Source organism: Melanostigma gelatinosum (assembly GCF_949748355.1).
Source record: "Melanostigma gelatinosum genome assembly, chromosome: 7".
NCBI classification, from domain to species: Eukaryota; Metazoa; Chordata; class Actinopteri; order Perciformes; family Zoarcidae; genus Melanostigma; species Melanostigma gelatinosum.
In genome coordinates this window covers 22849293-22855292 of record NC_136640.1, presented here as the reverse complement: position 1 = coordinate 22855292, position 6000 = coordinate 22849293, and the positions used below count along the sequence as shown (strand labels likewise).

The 6000-nt window shown below is 42.7% G+C and overlaps 1 protein-coding gene across 3 annotated transcripts in view; it reads left to right on the top strand.

The window, feature by feature from the left end:
* The window catches only part of pak4 (p21 protein (Cdc42/Rac)-activated kinase 4), a 26701-nt gene extending 25015 nt beyond the window's left edge, over positions 1-1686 (top strand). For all 3 annotated transcript variants that reach the window (XM_079271878.1, XM_079271880.1, XM_079271879.1), the window contains exon 11: positions 1-1686. This exon is cut by the window's left edge and continues 378 nt beyond it. The gene's annotated coding sequence lies outside the window, so the exon portion shown is untranslated.
* Positions 1687-6000: the final 4314 nt, after the last annotated feature.

Below are 6000 nucleotides of genomic sequence, written 5' to 3'. Positions count from 1 at the left end.
TTAATAAGAGGCAATAAGGCGGTGTGTGTGTGTGTGTGTGTGTGTGTGTGTGTGTGTGTGTGTGTGTGTGTGTGTGTGTGTGTGTGTGTGTGTGTGTGTGTGTGTGTGTGTGTGTGTGTGTGTGTGTGTGTGTGTGTGTGTGTGTGTGTGTGTGTGTGTGTGTGTGTGTGTGTGTGTGTGTGTGTGTGTGTAAACATAGTTGGCAGCACTGTTAATGACAGTGTTTCATGGCTCACTCATGCGTGTGGGAGCAGAGGAGCCACAACTTGCCCGTCGAGTGATTTAAGCCGATTTCATTCAAGCATTTTGGTTTTAATTGAAGACCTGGAAAGATTGCGGCTGTTTTTTATTTTTCCATTTGGACCGTACCTGGATTTTAAGTGTGAAGTTGGGGTTTTGCACACCAATGGGATGCTTTGAAGGAGCCGTGAGCCCGTTGGCTGATCTTTAGAGACTGGCGGATCGTCATTTTTAATCTCACTGTTATGACGGTCTGGAAGCCGCATCTTCTCACTACAAGGACTGAGTCCGCGGACGGATCCCGGACTCGGACACTACCCTCGTCACACCCACAACCTACTACTGAGGGACAAACACTTTTGACTCAGTGATGAGTCAGACAGACTTTATTTTGTAGCCATATCAATTCTAGCTTTCTGTTGTAAACGAGCAAACGTACACTAAGTCAAAAGGTAAACACTGGAGTTGTGTTTTTTCTTCTTTTTTTACAGATGAATTGTCCTCTGATTTCCTCCTTATTTTCATGTGTAAGTACAATGAACATAGAGAGATACATCAGTTTTGCTATCTCAAGTTTGTGATTGTTTTGTTGTTATTATTATCATGATTTGTTTGCTGGTTTATATTAGACAGAGAGATGTGATGAATTTTGAAGCACTGTCGACGAGAGATGGAGGCGGCTCTCCCGGTTGATTCCAGCACGCAGATAATCAAAGCTCTGCATTTCATTGAGCTGTTTTGTAGACCAGACATGACTGACGGAGTCAGAGTGAGGCAGTGGTCAAGAAAGCAGGAAGAGACGCCAACGCACCCACTTTAAACTGAATAGACAACTAAATGCTACGCCTGTTTCAGCCTTCTTTGTATTTTAGTTGTACCATAGTGTTTTTACCTAAACTATTCCAGCTGATAGAGGTAACTGGCGTAAACAAAACGAATGCTTCTTCTAGGGTAGAAAATGAACACAAGCTGCTTTTGAGGCAATCGGCGAGTTGTTGTTTTTATTCTGTGTTGCTTCCTCATCACGTCGTAGCTCCCTTCATCAAACACACGGAGCTGTTTCCAGTAGACGGCCCGTTGAATGGATCAATGTTTGATTACCTCGTTACGGCAGAGCGCTCCTGAAGCCACCTCGTGCTGCGAGTGTTTCAACACACACACAGGACGGAGTAACAGATTAAGAAAAGAGAAGCGGCTTCGTTTAGATGTATACCGCCCATGAATAGAGATCGTCATGTGTGTGAATGAAGATATATGCTGTTATTTTAGGGTTCACGTTTTAGTCTGCGTGAAAATCCATTCGGAACACTAGTGAGCAGCTTCTGATAATGCACACACACACACACACACACACACACACACACACAAGCTGAAAATCATTCTTGTCACTGAAAGTTAAAGTTCATTTACCCACCAAAATACCAAAATAAATAGATTTGCATCAGGCCTCAGTTGATTTCATGACGAGATATCACTAGTGTGCTGCAGGGTGACGTGTTACATCACCGGTTCCCTCGACAAAAAGCAAACAAATGTTTCTGGTACTTACACCGTTTGTTCATTAAGATAATCTTCACAAGTGAACACTTTTATGATATTTGAAGCATGACGTACAAAGCTAACATTGGCTATAAAGGTCACATGGCTTCACGTCGGCCCCACTTGTCTAACGGCGGACTGTTAGCGGTCTCATTGAGCCACGCCTCTTTTAAGGCACGTCAGAGCTTCAACAGTCACAAGAACGGTGTGTGTTTGATGTAGTTCATGTAATCTTGTGTTAAACACAGACCTTATTTCAGGCATCTGACCAAAAACCCATCGACTTCAAGGCGAGGGAACCAGGGGTGAAACACCGCTGACTCATTTCTGGGTTCCTGCAGCTCTATAATAGGATTCTGTTTGTTGTCGAACACAAGAACTCCAAATGTGCTGAAACCAGCTTCCAAGTTGGAGTAAATACACCCTGTTGTTGTTTCTAAGATCAGGACATTCAGATCCGTCACCGCCTTCAAATACCCAAAAGAAACCGTAGAGAGTCGATCCGTTCAGGTCGGGCTGACGCACACCCACGCCTGTAGGCTCACACAGAGTTACACAGGAGATGACGCGAGAGATAAGGCTCTGTTGTACTTCAGCATTCTCCAGGTGATGCGACATAAACACGGCCTGCAGTCTGTTTCCATTCCTTCTATGTCTTCCAGCTCAGCTGCTGCAGAGCTCTCATCGCTCAGGTTTGTTCTTCGATGACTTCTCCACCCTGAATGCTTCCTGTAAGAAGCGTTCAGTTTCCTGAAAGACTGTAGCTCAACAGGAGGGAGGCAGTGGATATATATGCCTCAGAGAGGTTGTATGTTTTATCAATGATGATTCAGACACCAAATCTATTATTCACATTTTAGTTTTGGCCCAAAACGAAGATTTAGATGATTCAACCTTTCGTTGCAACCATCTTTTCCCCCAAATAATGATGTCTAATTCTTAAAAAGCGTAAGAGAAGAGCAGGATGAAGGCTTCTTGTTTGATTTCTAACATTGTGGATCGTTCCTGCAAAGCACAGCGCGATGTGAACTCGTGTCACTGTTACTGTTACTTGATGTTGTGTCGCTCCACTTCTTAGAGGTGAAGAAGAAGTGCATCAAAGCAGCGGTACCCTTCAGAAAACACCCGCCTCCTTCCATCGTTGTCTGTCACCTCAAGCCGTAGTAATGAACCCCGTGGTCTCTGGACTCGTGTTTCAGCGGAAACGTAGTTTCCACTTCTGAAAACATCTTCTTGTGAAGATGTGAGACGCTGCAGGCTGAACGTTGGTTAATCATAACACTGGCACTTCACTGAGAAGACATTTCTGGTGGGCGTTTTTGTACTTTGTGTCCTCGGATACTTACCAGACAGTCGATGTTCGTGTGTGTGTGTGACTCACAGATCATGAAACGTGTTGTGAGGATCCATGTTTATAATCAGAGCTGAATGACAATCGGACGTAGTCGAGGTGATTCAGTTTGGGCTGAGACACTTTCTGTTTTTCTTCACGGTCAGAATCTCAAATTACACTCTTGAATCTGCATTATATTGATTCATCACTTGCTATACTTTGAATAATTCTAAACATTTTTTGGGGACTGAAAACAAATGGACTTTATAATGAAGGGGAGAACCTGCCTCCTGCTAAATGCTGGTAAATTGGATCTGGTGTGTTTACAGAGATCAAAGCAGCCGGTGAAAATGACGGCATCTCTATGTGACAGGTGGAGTAATAGGGCCACTGATGGAGGGAACTAGTACTATTTCTCCCACGAAATAAATATGAACGTGAGTAAAATGTCGTCATGGAATGAAGTCTGTTGTTTCAAGAGCAGAAAGGTTTGGCTCAATAAGGTTCAATGGATTACAGGCATGTTTGAGCGTTTCCTTTCAAAACGAACCCGGTTATCGATCCACGCATCCTGTGCCCGCAATAGTTTTATTAACATGACATCATCCTTAATCCTGTGGTATTAAGGTGCTTGTTGATTTCTCATTTGATGTGTATCAAAAATATTCTTGCTCACCTGGTTAGCCGTTTACTAAAACAGATCAAATCTCAGAATATTGAGCCTCCAACTTTGTTCACCAAACTTCTTTCTTGAGAAAATTGATTGAATTCTCTAAATAAAATCCCAGATTATTTAATTTGCTGACAGTGGTTCAAGTACTCGTTCCTTTAGTGTTGGTTTTTATTTGTTTTTGTCTCTTGAACTAACATTCTCTGGTAATACAGACTTTGTTGTTCCTCATCAGGTGTGTGTGTGCGTGTGTGTGCGTGTGTGTGTGTGTGAGAGAGACTGTGTGACATAACAATCACTACTTGACGGATTACGGTTGTGACTCGACACTACGACTGGTAAAGATGGAGGAAGGAGACTCATCTCGCACACCTGAAAAAGTCTTCAAGTAATTTGTCTCACGTGCTTTCAAATATGTGACAGAAATGCGTTTAGATTCTCACTGACTCGCCTTTTTTCCTTTTTAAAAGCTGATTGTTGCAGTTTTGGTACGTTTTTGGTCAAACATGGGATTGCAACAACTGTTCCTCCGCCATCTTGTTTTTGTATATTTCACTGGTGTTGTAAAAAAAAAACGAATACAAAAAAAAACATAGACTTCACTTTGCAAATTTTACTTTTTCTTTTTTTTCTTTGCAAATACAGATTTTGTAAAAGTAATCGACGGAGTGTGTTTTCTGTTCTACTTGTGTGCTCCCAACAGACGGACGAGGTGTTCTTCACTCACACGTGTTGCAGAGTGAGTAGCGTGAGGATGCACGTTACGCTGTCTGCTTACTGGACGTCGGCTCAAAACACAAAGCAGCTCTTTGATTGTGAAAGATTAACGGCTGAAATCTGCTGATGTTTCACATCACAAATCAGATCTCAAACTATTTATTGACAATTGAAACTTATTCTTTCAGACGAGACCATTTTCGCTGCTTATATTCTTTCACCACCGAGCCGATCGGTACTAACGAGATCAGGTTCTCAGTCTCTGGTGAACCAACGTGACACTCGTTTGAAAAGCTTTTTGCTCTTTGTGAGGATTTACAATCACAATTCATAAACTAGTAGACATTTAGCTAAATGAATTCATGGGTTTAAAAATATGATTTACATGTGATAATCCAACTTTGTGATCTCTATCATTGCATGATATAGAGATCGTCAGATCAGCGTCAACCAGCACAGCTGGTCAACTGAATGTCTCTAAATACCTTTGAGGAAGTAAAGAAAGGAGTAAGTCGGGACATTTTAGAGACCAAACCATTCTTTGAGAAAATCATTTACAGATCAGTCGACAATGAAATTCATCCCTCGTTGTAGCCTTTGTGTCAACTGTGGCACCAAAAGAGGATTGAAACATCATGAAAATCATTAAAACAACAACAGGCCAAGAGGCGCAAACGACAGTTGAAGTGATTGATGTGCATTATTGATGGTGGACATGAGAGTTTAGCGCACTGCAAATTTAACAGCCGATGTATGTTCAATTTGTATGCAGTATGCATACAATGTGGACATACTGGACATTTTGGCATCCAGCGTTTGACGTACATGTCCTGAGACGTACAGAGTCTATTGCACCGCTGTGTTCTCTCTTTCTGCAGCGTGCTGAGCTCTCGGTGCCGCTGTGCTTCTTTCCTTTTAGGAGTCATTAAAGGAAGCGATGCACCACCAACTTCTATGTCCGTATGAATGTGGCTCCACGGTGTCAGATGTTGAGTCACCCCTCACCTTCCTGACTAATTACAGGTCTGGACGAGTCCCCCGCACGAGCTGCAGATTCAGCATCAGTGCGAGCCCTCTTTCTCTCTCCTGCCTCACAGCAGCAGGCGGCACACTTGTATTTTTAGCACTTCCGTCGAGGCGGTGGAAGCAACTGAGCTGCAGCTCTGCAGCTTTTACTGTAAACAGTCGGCCTGAAGGGTGGGCCCCCTCCAAACAATGAGGGCTAGCACAGACCACAGACCAGCTGTGTTTGTGGTCCGTATATCTGTGTGTGCATCTCACAAGATTAGAAAGTAAAACGGTGAGTATGAAGGTGCAACAAACAACACGGAGGACAAAGTACATCTGCTTCACTAGTTAGAACTAAACATGTAAAACTGTAATAAATACACAAGCAACGGAAGCAATGCATGTCATGTTTTGATTATTAATACTTAAAATTATCTGTGATATCTTGAGGAACCACCACTTTCGTCCGCCTAAAAAAGGAATTGATTTGAAA